Source organism: Mesoplodon bidens (assembly GCF_964165515.1).
Source record: "Mesoplodon bidens genome assembly, chromosome: 1".
NCBI lineage: Eukaryota > Metazoa > Chordata > Mammalia > Artiodactyla > Ziphiidae > Mesoplodon > Mesoplodon bidens.
Genome location: NC_138176.1, coordinates 176,632,291 through 176,647,066, shown reverse-complemented (window position 1 = coordinate 176,647,066; position 14,776 = coordinate 176,632,291).

Below are 14,776 nucleotides of genomic sequence, written 5' to 3'. Positions count from 1 at the left end.
GTAATTACACAATAAATATTTGGTGAAATAATGATAAAGTACATGATAATCTCTTAAATTGATGAGGAATATTTTGTATGTCACACAAAAATAGTCCAATCCTATTATAGAGACCTTTTTTTTGGGGGGGCGGGATTTTAAAATACAAATGGGGAAACACATTGGACATAACTTTTAAACTTCTTTGTGCACAAATATACATCTTCTCTTTGAAGATTGATTCAGAGAAAGATATCATTAACATTTAACTCAATTTCTTACGTTATTATTGATACTTCTTTATTTTGCTGTTTTATGCCTTCCTAATTAATGGTGTTTGGAGACTCTAAATATCTGTATGCCATTGAAATTTTCCACTTCAGTCAATTGGCTTTCCTTCTTACATTCTGATTAAGAAATTAATATAAATTCTTGCACATTAAAAACACTTCAGACTTAAAGCTAAAATTTGGAGAAATGCCATTAAAAGAACTTTTCTAAATTATTTGCAAATAGTATACCTAAGACCTTGCATTATTACATGAAATTATGATAATGAATAACTTGTAAAATTTTAATAATCTATTCTGCCTGCAATGCAGAATTTTCAAAGTAATGTAATTTTGTTCAACAAAATTAAAGGTTTTTTTTTTAAAAGATATATTTTCTAAGCATGTTATCTACTTTAGAAAAATTAAGTTTGAGAAATCTGGTGACAGGTTGTCTACATGAAAAGAAGCATCCCTTGTTGGAAGTACCTTACTTCCTATGTTGCCATAGTTATGTGGCTGTCCATCATTTGCAGGGATCCAGTCACACACTGAGAAAAAAGACTTTCTGCCAAATAAAAGCCATTAGTGCATCTTAACCTATTCTATCCGAAAAGAATGATCTGGTACAGAAAGTGCCAATCTGAGCTCTCTAAAATACTCTTTAGTAGTAATTCCACTGAAAAAGAATTCTCCCTCTCAGAGATTCAGACTTCACATATGCTTAGTGAGGATTGAAGTTCTGTGATAAACAAGTCTGTATAAATAGTTTTTCAAATATATTTTTCTATAAAATCTAGTGTTTTACAAACACCAACTAACATTTCACTGACCTAGGATTCTTTGGAACACAACCTTTCTTTTTTCTGTCGTTCTACCTGGGCTTTTGGTCACAACAGAATTTTTACATGTATAAGACTTATTTATCAAAACAACATTCCCAGAACATGCCAAATGGTATGATGAAGTCAGAATTTTTAAATGGCATAACTTTTAATGTGCTTAAAATCAAAATTAGGAAAGCATGACCAAAATATTAAATCACTGTTAAACATATAAAATTCCACATATTTAAATTATAGATGTACTTCTAAAGGTAAAAGAGCCTAATATGTAAAACTTACTTCTAAAATTTACTCACTTATATTGTTTGAGAAATACACAATGATGTATTGTCTATGGTAATGGAAATAGCTTAACAGGTCACCATGTATCTTAAATCCAATTACAATCTAAATCCAGAGGTAGGATAGTAAGCTAAGAAACACAACAACAGTACACGGTCCTCCCGCCAGAAAATTTATACTTAGTTTATAAAAATAATTACAAATTATCACAATTAAAATCAATGAAATGAAGAGGGGTAAATGTCCAGGCCTCCAGAAGAAGTATGACTTCAAAATAAAAAGCCAAGGAACAGACATCTGGTTTCAGTATGGACAATGCAGAGTTGAAAAGTGATCACTCCCACCTTCACAGCAAAGAAAAAGCTGAACTGAAAATCAATGACTTTTCTTAAATCCAATAGAGAATTGAGTTCACAGAGCAAACAGTCACATGAGATCTGGAGAGACAGGAGAATACGGAGAATCAGGTAACTGAAGCAGAGGCTGACAGAGCAAATAACTGGTAGGAACACTAAAACAGTAATTCGATGAATTATTAGCTGCTGTAGGTGAATGAGCTTGAGAGTTAAAAACTCTTGAAGGCTCAGTCATAGGAGGAAACCTACACTTTTACTTTTTTTTTTTTTTCTCAAAGAGCCCCACCAAATTTTCACAGGGAATATTACAGAAAAATTCCCTCCAGTTTCAGGCAGAGAGAGGGAAAAAAAGCAATAGTTTTGAAATAGGACCAGATCTTTTACCATACCAATGACCTGCCTTCTAAGGAAAACCACATTACCAAAGGCTTATCTGACTTGGGGAAAGGGAAATGAGAGGCTCATTTCTGTCTCATGTAAGGGGAGGGAAAAAAGACGAAGGAACACATCTGACATCACAGCCCAGGGATTCAAACTAACTAAAAAAGCTGAGATTTAATTATAAGATTATAGAACACTCCTCCTCCCCAGCACTTCACCACCACATCAACAGGGCTCCAGGATAATAACAGTGGATTACACCTGAAAGACGTGTAAGACATGGACTACTTAAGAAGAGGTTCATAGGGAAACACAGAGACAGTAGTCACAGGGTGGGTGTGGTGGGGGGGAGAGAAAGAAAATGAAAGGAAACTAAAGCCTCTGGCAACTGCATTTACAACAAACATTAAATAAAGCACAACCCTTAGCCAGATGTCTTAGTCAGTTTGGGATGCTATAACACAATACCACAAATGGAGGGTGTTAAACAACAGACTTTTTTTTTTTTTTTTATAGTTGTGGATGCTGTGAAGTCTAATAACAAGGTTATGGTAGATTCAGAGTTTGGAGAGGGACTTCTTCCTGGTTTGTAGATGGCCATCTTCCTGTTACATCCTCACATGGCCTTTCTTTGGTACATGAGCATGGAGACAGTGAGATATCTCCTGTCTTTTTCTCTTTTTATAAGGCCACTAATCCCATCATGATGTAATCTAACCCTAATTATCTCCTAAAGGCTCTACCTCCAAATGTCTTCACATTGGGGATTAGGACTTCAGTATTTGAATGTGGGGGTGGGGACATAAACAGAAAACTTAATACTAAAACTTAATTGCCTCAGTTCCTATTACCCAACATATAATGTTTGGCTTTCAACAAAACATTATGAGGCATAACATATAAGTGATATCAACAGAGAGATAAAACCTCTAAAAAGAGATCAAAAGGAAATTCAAAAAATCCGGAAATTCTAAAAATCAAAAACCTTAACAGAAATGAAGAATTCCTTGAATGGAATCATCAAAAAACTGCACACAGCCTAGGAAATAATCAATGACTTTTAAGATATGTCAACAGAATCTTTGTAAACCAAAATGAAAGTAGAAACAATTATTTTTATGAACAGAACACAAATCCCAGAACTATGGGGCAATTACAAAAGGTACAATATGCACATAATGGCAATATCAGGAGGAAAAGAAAGAGAGAAAAGAGCAGAGAAATATTTTGAGTAATATGGCTGAGCATTTTCCAAAATTAATGACAGGTACAAATCACAGATCCAGGACGCTTACAGAATAGGAAGTAAGATATGTACCAAAAAATCTACACCTCGGCACATAGTATTCAAACTACAGAAAACCAAAGTCAAACAGGAAATCTTAAAGGAAATCAGAGAAGAAAACAGCTTACCTACAGAGAAATAAGGATAAGAATTACATTGTACTCCTCATCAGATACCATGCAAGCAAGAAGACAGTGAAGTGAAATACGTAATGTACTGAAAGAAAAACACCAATTTAGGATTCTATATCCAGCAAAATTATCCATCAAAAGTGAATGAGGAATAAAGACTTTCTCAAACAAAAACAGAGTGAACTTATAATCAGTGGACCTGTCTTGAAAGAAATGTTAAAAGAAGTTCTTCAAGAAGGAAAATAATGTAGATCAGAAACTTAGATACACATAAGAGCATCAGAGAAGAAGTGAAGGTAAAATTAAATCTTCCATTTTTTTGTATTCTTTATTAAACTAATAGTAATAATACCAACAACATATTAGGTGTTTACAGTTTATTGATAAGTAAAATGAATGACACCAGTGTTATAAGGGACAAGATAGAGGAATTGAGAACATTCTGTTAGAAAGTTTCTTTACTAACTATGAAACACTGTAATGTTATTTCAAAGTGGAATAAGATTAGGTGTAAAGGTATATTGGAAACTCTAGGCAAATACTTAAAAATTAAGAAAGGAATTATCACTGATATGCTAAGGGATGAGAGAAAATTGACTGATACAAAATGTTCAATTAAAACCAGAGAAGGCAGAAAAAGAAGGGAAATTTTGGGGGGAAAAATAAAAAGAAACAAAGGCCAAGTAAAACAAATAGAAAAGAGTTACAAACATGATAGATATTAATCCAACTATATTAGTGAGCACTTTAATATGAATGGTCTAATACACCAACTAAAAGCCATAGACTACCAGAGTGGATAGAAAACAAGACCCACTATGTGTTGTCTACAAGAAACACACTTTAAAGACTCTGGTAGATTAAAAGTAAAAGTATGGAGAAAGTTACACTATGCTAGCACTAATCAAAAGAAAGCTGAAATAGCTATATTAATTTCATATAAGGAAGACTTTAGAATAAGAAAAATTATCATGGATAAACAGAAATATTACATATTTATAATGGAAGCAATTCTATAAGAAGACATAAAATTCCTTAACATGATGCACTGAAAAATAGAACATTAAAATATATGAGGCAGAAGCTGATAGAACTGCAAGAACTAGACATATCCACTATTATAGTTGAAGATTTCAACATACCTTTTCCAGGAATTGACAGATTAGGCAGAGAAAAAATCAGCACGGATACAGCTGACCTGAACAACACTATCAATCACCTTGATCTAATTGACCTTTATAGAATACTCCAGTCCAACCACAGTACAATACACATTATTCTTTAGCTCACATAAAGCATTCACTAAGATAGAACACATTCTGGTCCATAAAACACACCTTAACAAATCTATTATTTTTCAGGTTTATGAGGTATCATTGCAAATAAAAATTATACGTATATATCTAAGGTGTAGAGTGTGATGTTTTGATACATATGTACATTGTGAAATTGTTACCACAATCAAGCTAATCAACATATCCATCACCTCACACACCAATTTTTCTGTGTGGTGAAAACATTTAAGATCTATTCTCTCAGCAAATGTCAGGGATACAAAACAATACTGCTAACTATAGGCCCAATGTTGTACAACAAGCAGATCTTTAGAATTTATTCATCTTGCATAATTGAAACTTTACACCCATTGAACGGCAACTCTCCATTTGCCTCTCCCCCCAGGCAACTACCATTCTATTCGTTGTTCCTATGAGTTTGACATTTTAGATTTTATGTATAAGTGAGACCATGCAGTATTTGTCTTTCTATCCTGGCTTATTTCAATTAGCATAATGTCTTCCAGGTTTATTCATGATTGTCACAAATGGCAAGATTTCCTTTTCTTTTTTTAAAGGCTGACCAATATTTCATTATCTTTATATATATATAAAACACATCTGTATCCATTCATCAGTCAACAGACATTTAGATAGTTTCTATATATTGGCTGTTGTGAATAATGCTGCAATGAACCTGGAAGTGAAGACATCTCTCAGACATACTGATTCTATTTCATTTGGATATGTATCCAGAACTGGGATTGATGGATCATCTGGTAGTTTCATCTTCAACTTTTTGAAGAAATTTCGAACTGTCTTCCATAGCAGCTGTACCAATTTAAATTTCCACCAATGGTGTTCCAGGATCCCCCTTTCTCTACATCCTCACGGACACTTATCTGTTATATTTTTGATAATAGCCATCTTAACAGGTGTGAGGTGACACTTCACTGTGGTTTTGATTTGCATTTCTCTGATGACTAGTCATGTTGAGTACATTTTTATATACCTGTTCGTCATTTGTATGTCTTTTTTTTTTTTTTAAGAAATGTCTATTCAGGTACTTTGTACATTTTTAAATTGGATTATTTGTTTTTTTTGCCATTGAATAGTATGAGTTTCTTATATACTTTGGATATAAGCCCCTTATAAGATATGTAGTTTGTAAATATTTTCTTCCAACCCATAGGCTCCCTTTTCAATTTGTTTATTGTTTCCTTTGCTGTATGAAAGCCATTAAGTTTGATGTCCCATTTGTTTATTTTTGCTTTTGTTGCCAGTGATTTTGGTGTCATATCCAACAGATCAATGTCAAAGTCTTTGCTCTGTTTTTTTCTGATAGTTGTATTGTTTCAGGTCTTATGTTTAAATATTTTACCCATTATGTTACATTTTTGTTTATGGTGTAAGGGCTCAATTTAATTCTTATGCACGTGGATATCCAATTTTCCCAGCACCATTTATTGAGAAGACTACCCTTTCCCCCATTTCATGTTCTTAACACATTTGTTGAAGATAAGATGACTGTAAATGTGACATTTTATTTCTGGGTTCTCTATTTTGTTCCACTGGTCTGTGTGTCAGTTTTTATGCCAGCACAATACTGTTTTGATTAATGTAGCATTGTAATGTAGTTTGAAATCAGGATGTGTAATGCCTTCAGCTTTGCTCCTCTTGCTCAATAGTGTTCTAACTGTTGGGGGTTGTTTGTAGTGCCATATGAATTTTAGGATGTTTTCTACTTCTGTGAAAATGCTTTCGGAATTTTGGTAGGGATTACACCTACTCTATAGATCACTTTGGGTAGTATCAATATTAACAAATTAATTGTTCCAATTCATGAGCACAGGATATCTTTCCATTTATTTGTCTATTTTTTTCCCCAAAGAGCTAAGTTAATCATTTCCAAAATGATTCGAGAAAAAAGAATCTCAGTTTCATGCACATCTCAGTCCCCCAACCCTTCCTCTGCAAAGACTCCCCAAGTGGTTGAAGTCTTTAATATAAGGTGCCAAGCTGTCCTACAAATGGCAAAGCAGCCTAATGCAACATCTGTGTTTTGACAGATCAACTTCTAGGAATCAGGAAAAAAGACATCTTGTAATATCACAAGCAATGAACCCTTTGCAAGCATGACAGATATTAAGAAATAGTGTCCTACTTCACAAACGTCTCCTGCCAGGGGTTCTTTCAACATCTGTATATCTTCTCTGGGTCTCCATTTGGTTTTTATTACATCTCCATTTAAGTGTTTCTTCCTCTCCTGACCAGGACGAAGTGAGAGAGTGACATTGACATATATTTGTATCTTCTTCAGTTTCTTTCATTAATGTTGTATAGTTATCAGTATTCAGCTTCTTAAATTTTTTCTTAAGTATTTTATTCTTTTTGATGATATTGTAAATGGGATTGTTTTCTTTTTCAGATAGTTCATTGTTAGTGTATAGAAATGCAGTTGATTTTTGTACGCTGATTTTGTATCCTACCAGTTTAATGAATTCATTTATTAGTTCAACAGTTTTTTTTATACAGTCTTTTAGGTGTTATATATAAGATCATGTCATTTGCAAACAAACAATTTTATTTCTCCCTTTCCAGTTTGGATTACTTTTATTTCTTTTTCTTGCTAAATTGCTCTGGATAGGACTTCCAGTACTATGTTGAATAAAAGAGATGAAAGTGGGCACTCTTGTCTTGTTTCTGATCTCAGAGAAAACACTTTCAGATTTTCACCACTGAGTATAACAGCTTTGGACTTGTAATATATGATCTTTATTATGATGAGGGACATTTTTTCTATATGTAATTCGTTGACAGTTTTTATCACGAAAGAATGCTGTATTCTGTCAAATGCGTTCCCTGCATCTCTTGAGGTGATTGTATGCGTTTTGTTCTACATTCTGTTAATGTGATGTGTCACATATACATTTGACCCTTGAACAATGTGGGGACTAGTGGTGCTGACTGCCTGCTCCAGTTAAAAATCTGTGAATAACTTTAGAGTCAGCTGTCCATATCTGCAGTTCTGCATCTGTGGATGCAAACAACCATAGATGGTGCAGTACTGTAGGATACATTTATGGAAAAAAATCTGCATATAAGTGGACTGATGCAGTTTGAATTGGTGTTGTTCAATGGTCAATTGTATTCACTTGCATATACCGAGCCATTCTTTCATCCCAGGGATATATGCCACTTGAGCATGGTGCATGATCCTTTTAATGTGCTGTTGAATTTGGTCTGCTAGTAACTTGTGGAGGAGTTTTGCACTTATGTCCATTAGAGAATTTGGCCTGTATTATTTTTTCTTGTAGTGTCCTGTGGTTTTGGTATCAGGGTAATGATAGTCTCAAAAATTGAGTTTGGCAGTCTTCTCCCCCCTTCAATTTCTTTGAAGTGTTTGAGAATTACCAAATTTAAAAATGTAGAAACTATACAAAATATGATATTAGACTATAACAGAAATAATCAGAAATCAATAAATAAAAATACTTAGAAAATCCTCAAAGACTTGTATATTAAACTACACACTACTACATAACACATAGATCCAACATCCATTTATGATAAAAACTCTCTAGAAAGTGGGCATAGAGGGAACATACCTTAATATAGTAAAGGCATGATATGACAAACCCACAGCTAACATCATACTCAATGGTGAAAAGATGAAAGCATTTCTTTCAAGTTTGGGAACAGGACAAGGATGCCCATTCTTGCCATTTTTATTCAACATAGTTTTGGAAGTTCTATCTACAGCAATCAGAGAAGAAAAAGAAATAAAAGGAATCCAAACTGGAAAGAAGTAAAACTGTCACTGTTTGCAGATGACATGATACTATACATAGAAAATCCTAAAGACACTACCAGAAAACTACTAGACCTCACTGATGAATTCAGTAAAGTTGCAGGATACAATATTGATACATAGAAATCTGTTGCATTTCTATACACTAACAATGAAAGATCAGGAAGATAAATTAAAGAAACAATCCCATTTACCACTGCATCAATCAATCAATCAATAAAATACCTAGGAATAAACCTACCTAAGGAGGTAAAAGACTTGTGCTCAGAAAACTGTAAGACACTGATGAAAGAAATTGAGACCACACAAACAGATGGAAAGATATACTGTGTTCTTGGATTGGAAGAATCAATATTGTCAAAGTGACCATACTACCCAAGGCAATCAACATATTAAATGCAATCCCTATCAAATTACCAACAGTATTTTTCACAGACCTGGAACAAAAAATTTTAAAACTGGTCTAGAAGTGCAAAAGACCCAGAAGAGCCAAAACAGTCTTGAGAAACAAAGACGAAGCTGGAGGACTTCAGACTATACTAGAGTAATCAAAACAGTATGGCACAAAAACAAGCACACAGATTAATTGAAGAAGATAGAAAGCCCAGGGGGGGAACCCTGGGAAGATGGCGGAAGAGTAAGACGCGGAGATCACCTTCCTCCCCACAGATACATCAGAAATTCATCTACACGTGGAACAACTCCTACAGAACACCTACTGAACGCCGACAGAAGACCTCAGACCCCACAAAAGGCAAGAAACTCCCCACATACCTGGATAGGGCAAAAGAAAAAAGAAAAAACAGAGACAAAAGGATAGGGACGGGACCTGCATCAGTGGGAGGGAGCCGTGAAGGAGGAAAGGTTTCCACACACTACAAGCCCCTTCGCGGGCGGAGACTGCAGGTGGCGGAGGGGGAAAGCTTCGGAGTAGCGGAGGAGAGCACAGCAACAGGGGTGTGGAGGGCAAAGCGGAGAGATTCCGGCACAGAGGATCGGTGCCCTCAGGCACACACCAGCCCGAGAGGCTTGTCTGCTCGGCCGCCGGGACGGGCGGGGCTGGGAGCTGAGGCTCGGGTATCGGCTTTCAGTCGGAGCGCAGGGAGAGGACTGGGGCTGGCGGCAGGAAGAGAGCCTGAGGGGGTTAGTGCACCACGGCTAGCCTGGAGGGAGTCCGGGGAAAGGGTCTGGAGCTGCCGAAGAGGCAAGAGACTTTTTCTTCCCTTTTGTTTCCTGGTGCGCGAGGAGAGGGCATTAAGAGGGCTGCTTTGGGAAGCGCCGGAGACGGGCGCGAGCCGCGGCTAAAGGCGCGGACCCCGGAGACGGGTGTGGGACGCTGGGGCTGCTGCTGCTGCCACCGCCGCGGGGCCTGTGTGCGAGCGCGGGTCACTGTCTGCCCCGCCTTCCGGGGGGCCTGGGCACCCCGCCACTGCCGGGGTCACGGAACCCGGGGACGGCTTTCCCGGGAAAGCGCACGGAGCGCCTCGGTCTGGTGCAACGTCACGCCGGCCTCTGCCGCCACAGGCCCGCCCCACTCTGCGCGCCCCTCCCTCCCCTCTGCCTGAGTGAGCCAGAGCCCCCGAATCAGCGGCTCCTTTAAACCCGTCCTGTCTGAGCGAAGAACGGACGCCCTCCGGTGACCTACGCACAGAGGTGGGGCCGGTCCAAGGCTGAGACCCGGGAGCTGGAGAGCAGAGAAGAGACAGGGAAATCTCTCTGTGCAGCCTCGGAGGCAGAGGATTAAAGCTCCACGGTCCACTTGATGGGCCCTGCGTCTGTGGAGTGCATGAATAGACAGTGAATCATCCCAAATTGAGGAAGTGGACTTTGAGGACAAGATTTAAGACTTTCCCCCCTTTTCCTCTTTTTACAACGAATTTTCCCAAATTAAGGAGGTGGACTTAGCAAGATTTCAGACTTCTCGCCCTTTTCCTCTTTTTACAACGAAGTAACCCAAATTGAGGAGGTGGACTTGGAGAGCAAGATTTTTTATTTTTCCCCCTGCTCTCTTTTTGTGAATGTGTATGTGTATTCTTCTGTGTAAGATTCTCTCTGTATAGATTTGCTTCCACCATATGTCCCAGGGTTCTATCTGTCCGTTTTTTTTTCAATAATTACTTTTAAATTTTAATAACACTACTATATTTCATACTTTATTCTAGTTTACTTAACCTGCTCTTTCTTTTTTTCCTACCTTCCCTCCCTCCCTCCTGTCTTTCTTTCCTTCCTCCCTCCCTCCCACCCATCTTCCTTTCACTTTCTTTTCCTTTCCTTCCTCCCTCCCTCCCACCCTGCTTCCTTTCGCTCTTTTTCTTTCCTTACTCCCTCCCTCCCTCCCTCCTGTCTTTCTTTCCTTCCTCCCTCCCTCCCAACCCTCTTCCTTTCACTTTCTTTTTCTTTCCTTCCTCCCTCCCTCCGTCCCTGCTTCCTTTCACTCTTTCTTTTTCTTTCCTTCCTCCCTCCCTCCCTCCCTCCTGTCTTTCTTTCCTTCCTCCCTCCCTCCCACCCATCTTCCTTTCACTTTCTTTTTCTTTCCTTCCTCCCTCCCTCCCACCCTGCTTCCTTTCGCTCTTTTTCTTTCCTTACTCCCTCCCTCCCTCCCTCCTGTCTTTCTTTCCTTCCTCCCTCCCTCCCACCCCTCTTCCTTTCACTTTCTTTTTCTTTCCTTCCTCCCTCCCTCCCACCCCTCTTCCTTTCACTTTCTTTTTCTTTCCTTCCTCCCTCCCTCCTTCCTTTCACTCTTTCTTTTTCTTTCCTTCCGCCCTCCCTCCCTCCTGTCTTTATTTCCTTCCTCCCTCCCTCCCACCCCTCTTCCTTTCACTCTCTTTTTCTTTCCTTCCTCCCTCCCTCCCTCATATCATTCTTTCCTCCCTCCCTCCCTCCCTTCTTACATTCACTCTTCCTTTTTCTTTCATTCCTCCCTCTCTCCCTCCTTTCTTTCTTTCTTTCTTTCCATCCTTCCTCTCTCCCTGCCTCCTTTCTTCCTTTCTTCCTTCCTTCCTTCCCTCCTTCCTTCCTTTCTTTCCTTCTTCCTTTCTTTCTCCCTCTCTTTCTTTCTTATACTAATTCTTTCTTTCTACTTTTTCTCCCTTTTATTCTGAGCCGGGTAGATGAAAGGCTCTTGGTGCTGCAGCCAGGAGTCAGTGCTGTGCCTCTGAAGTGGGAGAGCCAAATTCAGGACACGGCTCCACAAGAGACCTCTCAGCTCCACATAATATCAAGCAGCGAAAATCTCCCAGAGATCTCCATCTCAACACCAGCACCCAGCTTCACTCAACGATCAGCAAACCACAGTGCTGGTCACCCTATGCCAACCAACTAGCAAGGCAGGAACACAACCCCAGCCGTTAACAGAGAGGCTGCCTAAAAACATAATAAGGCCACAAGCACCCCAAAACACACAACCAGACGTGGACCTGTCGACCAGAAAGACAAGATCAAGCCTCAACCACCAGAACACAGGCTCTAGTCATCCCCACCAGGAAGGCTACACAACCTACTGAAACAACCTTGGCCACTGGGGACAGACACCAAAAACAACGGGAACTACGAATCTGCAGCCTGCAAAAAGGAGACCCCAAACACAGTAAAATGAGCAAAATGAGAAGACAGAAAAACACACAGCAGGTGAAGGAGGAAGATAAAAACCCACCAAACCTAACAAATGAAGAGGTAATAAGCAGTCTACCTGAAAAAGAATTCAGAATAATGATAGTAAAGATGATCCAAGATTCTATTTCCAAGATCCAAAATCTTGGAAATAGAATAGACAAAATGCAAGAAACAGTTAACAAGGACCTAGAAGAACTAAAGATGAATCAAGCATCGATTAAAAACACAATAAATGAAATGAAAAATACTCTAGATGGGATCAATAGCAGAATAACTGAGGCAGAAGAACGGATAAGTGAGGTGGAAGATAAAATAGTGGAAATAACTAATGCAGAGCAAAATAAAGAAAAGAGAACGAAAAGAACAGAGGACAGTCTCAGAGACCTCTGGGACAACATTAAACACACCAACATTAGAATTATAGGGGTTCCAGAAGAGGAAGAGAAAAAGAAAGAGACTGAGAAAATATTTGAAGAGATTATAGTTGAAAACTTCCCTAATATGGGAAAGGAAATAGTTAATCAAGTCCAGGAGGCACAGAGAGTCCCATACAGAATAAATCCAAGGAGAAATACACCAAGACACATATTGATCAAACTGTCAAAAATTAAACACAAAGAAATCATATTAAAAGCAGCAAGGGAAAAACAACAAATAACACACAAGGGAATCCCCATCAGGTTAACAGCTGATCTCTCAGCAGAAACTCTACAAGCCAGAAGGGAGTGGCAGGACATAATTAAAGTGATGAAGAAGAAAAACCTGCAACCAAGATTACTCTACCCAGCAAGGATCTCATTCAGATTTGATGGAGAAATTAAAACCTTTACAGACAAGCAAAAGCTGAGAGAGTTCAGCACAACCAAACCTGCTTTACAACAAATGCTAAAGGAACTTCTCTAGGCAAGAAACACAACAGAAGGAAAAGACCTACAATAACGAACCCAAAGCAATTAAGGAAAAGGGAATAGGAACATACATATCAATAATTACCTTAAATGTAAATGGACTAAATGCTCCCACCAAAAGACACAGAGTGGCTGAATGGATACAAAAACAAGACCCATATATATGCTGTCTACAAGAGACCCACTTCAGACCTAGAGACACATACAGATTGAAAGTAAGGGGAAGGAAAAAGATATTCCATGCAAATGGAAATCAAAAGAAAGCTGGAGTAGCAATTCTCATATCAGACAAAATAGACTTTAAAATAAAGACTATTAGAAGAGACAAAGAAGGACACTACATAATGATAAAGGGATCGATCCACAAAGAAGATATAACAATTGTAAATATTTATGCACCCAACATAGGAGCACCTCAATACATAAGGCAAATACTAACAGCCATAAAAGGGGAAATCGACAGTAACACAATCATAGTAGGGGACTTTAACACCCCACTTTCACCAATGGACAGATCATCCAAAATGAAAATAAATAAGGAAACACAAGTTTTAAATGATACATTAAACAAGATGGACTTAATTGATATTTATAGGACATTCCATCCAAAAACAACACAATACACATTTTTCTCAAGCGCTCATGGAACATTCTCCAGGATAGATCATATCTTGGGTCACAAATCAAGCCTTGGTAAATTTAAGAAAATTGACATTGTATCAAGTATCTTTTCCGACCACAATGCTATGAGACTAGAAATCAATTACAGGAAAAGATCTGTAAAAAATACAAACACATGGAGGCTAAACAATACACTACTCAATAACGAAGTGATCACTGAAGAAATCAAAGAGGAAATTAAAAAATACCTAGAAACAAATGACAATGGAGACACAACGACCCAAAACCTATGGAACGCAGCAAAAGCAGTTCTAAGGGGGAAGTTTATAGCAATACAATCCCACCTTAAGAAACAGGAAACATCTCGAGCAAACAACCTGACCCTGCACCTAAAGCAATTAGAGAAAGAAGAACAAAAAACACCTAAAGCTAGCAGAAGGAAAGAAATCATAAAGATCAGATCAGAAATAAATGAAAAAGACATGAAGGAAACAATAGCAAAGATTAATCAAACTAAAAGCTGGTTCTTTGAGAAGATAAACAAAATTGACAAACCATTAGCCAGACTCATCAAGAAAAAAAGGGAGAACACTCAAATCAATAGAATTAGAAATGAAAAAGGAGAAGTAACAACTGACACTGCAGAAATACAAAAGATTATGAGAGATTACTATAAGCAACTCTATTCCGATAAAATGGACAACCTGGAAGAAATGGACACATTCTTAGAAATGCACAACCTGCCAAGACTGACTCAGGAAGAAATAGAAAATATGAATAGACCAATCACAAGCACTGAAATTGAAACTGTGATTAAAAATCTGCCATCAAACAAAAGCCCAGGACCAGATGGCTTCACAGGTGAATTCTATCAAACATTTAGAGAAGAGCTAACACCTATCCTTCTCAAACTCTTCCAAAATATAGCAGAGGGAGGAACACTCCCAAACTCATTCTACGAGGCCGACATCACCTTGATACCAAAACCAGGCAAGGATGTCACAAAGAAAGAAAACTACAGG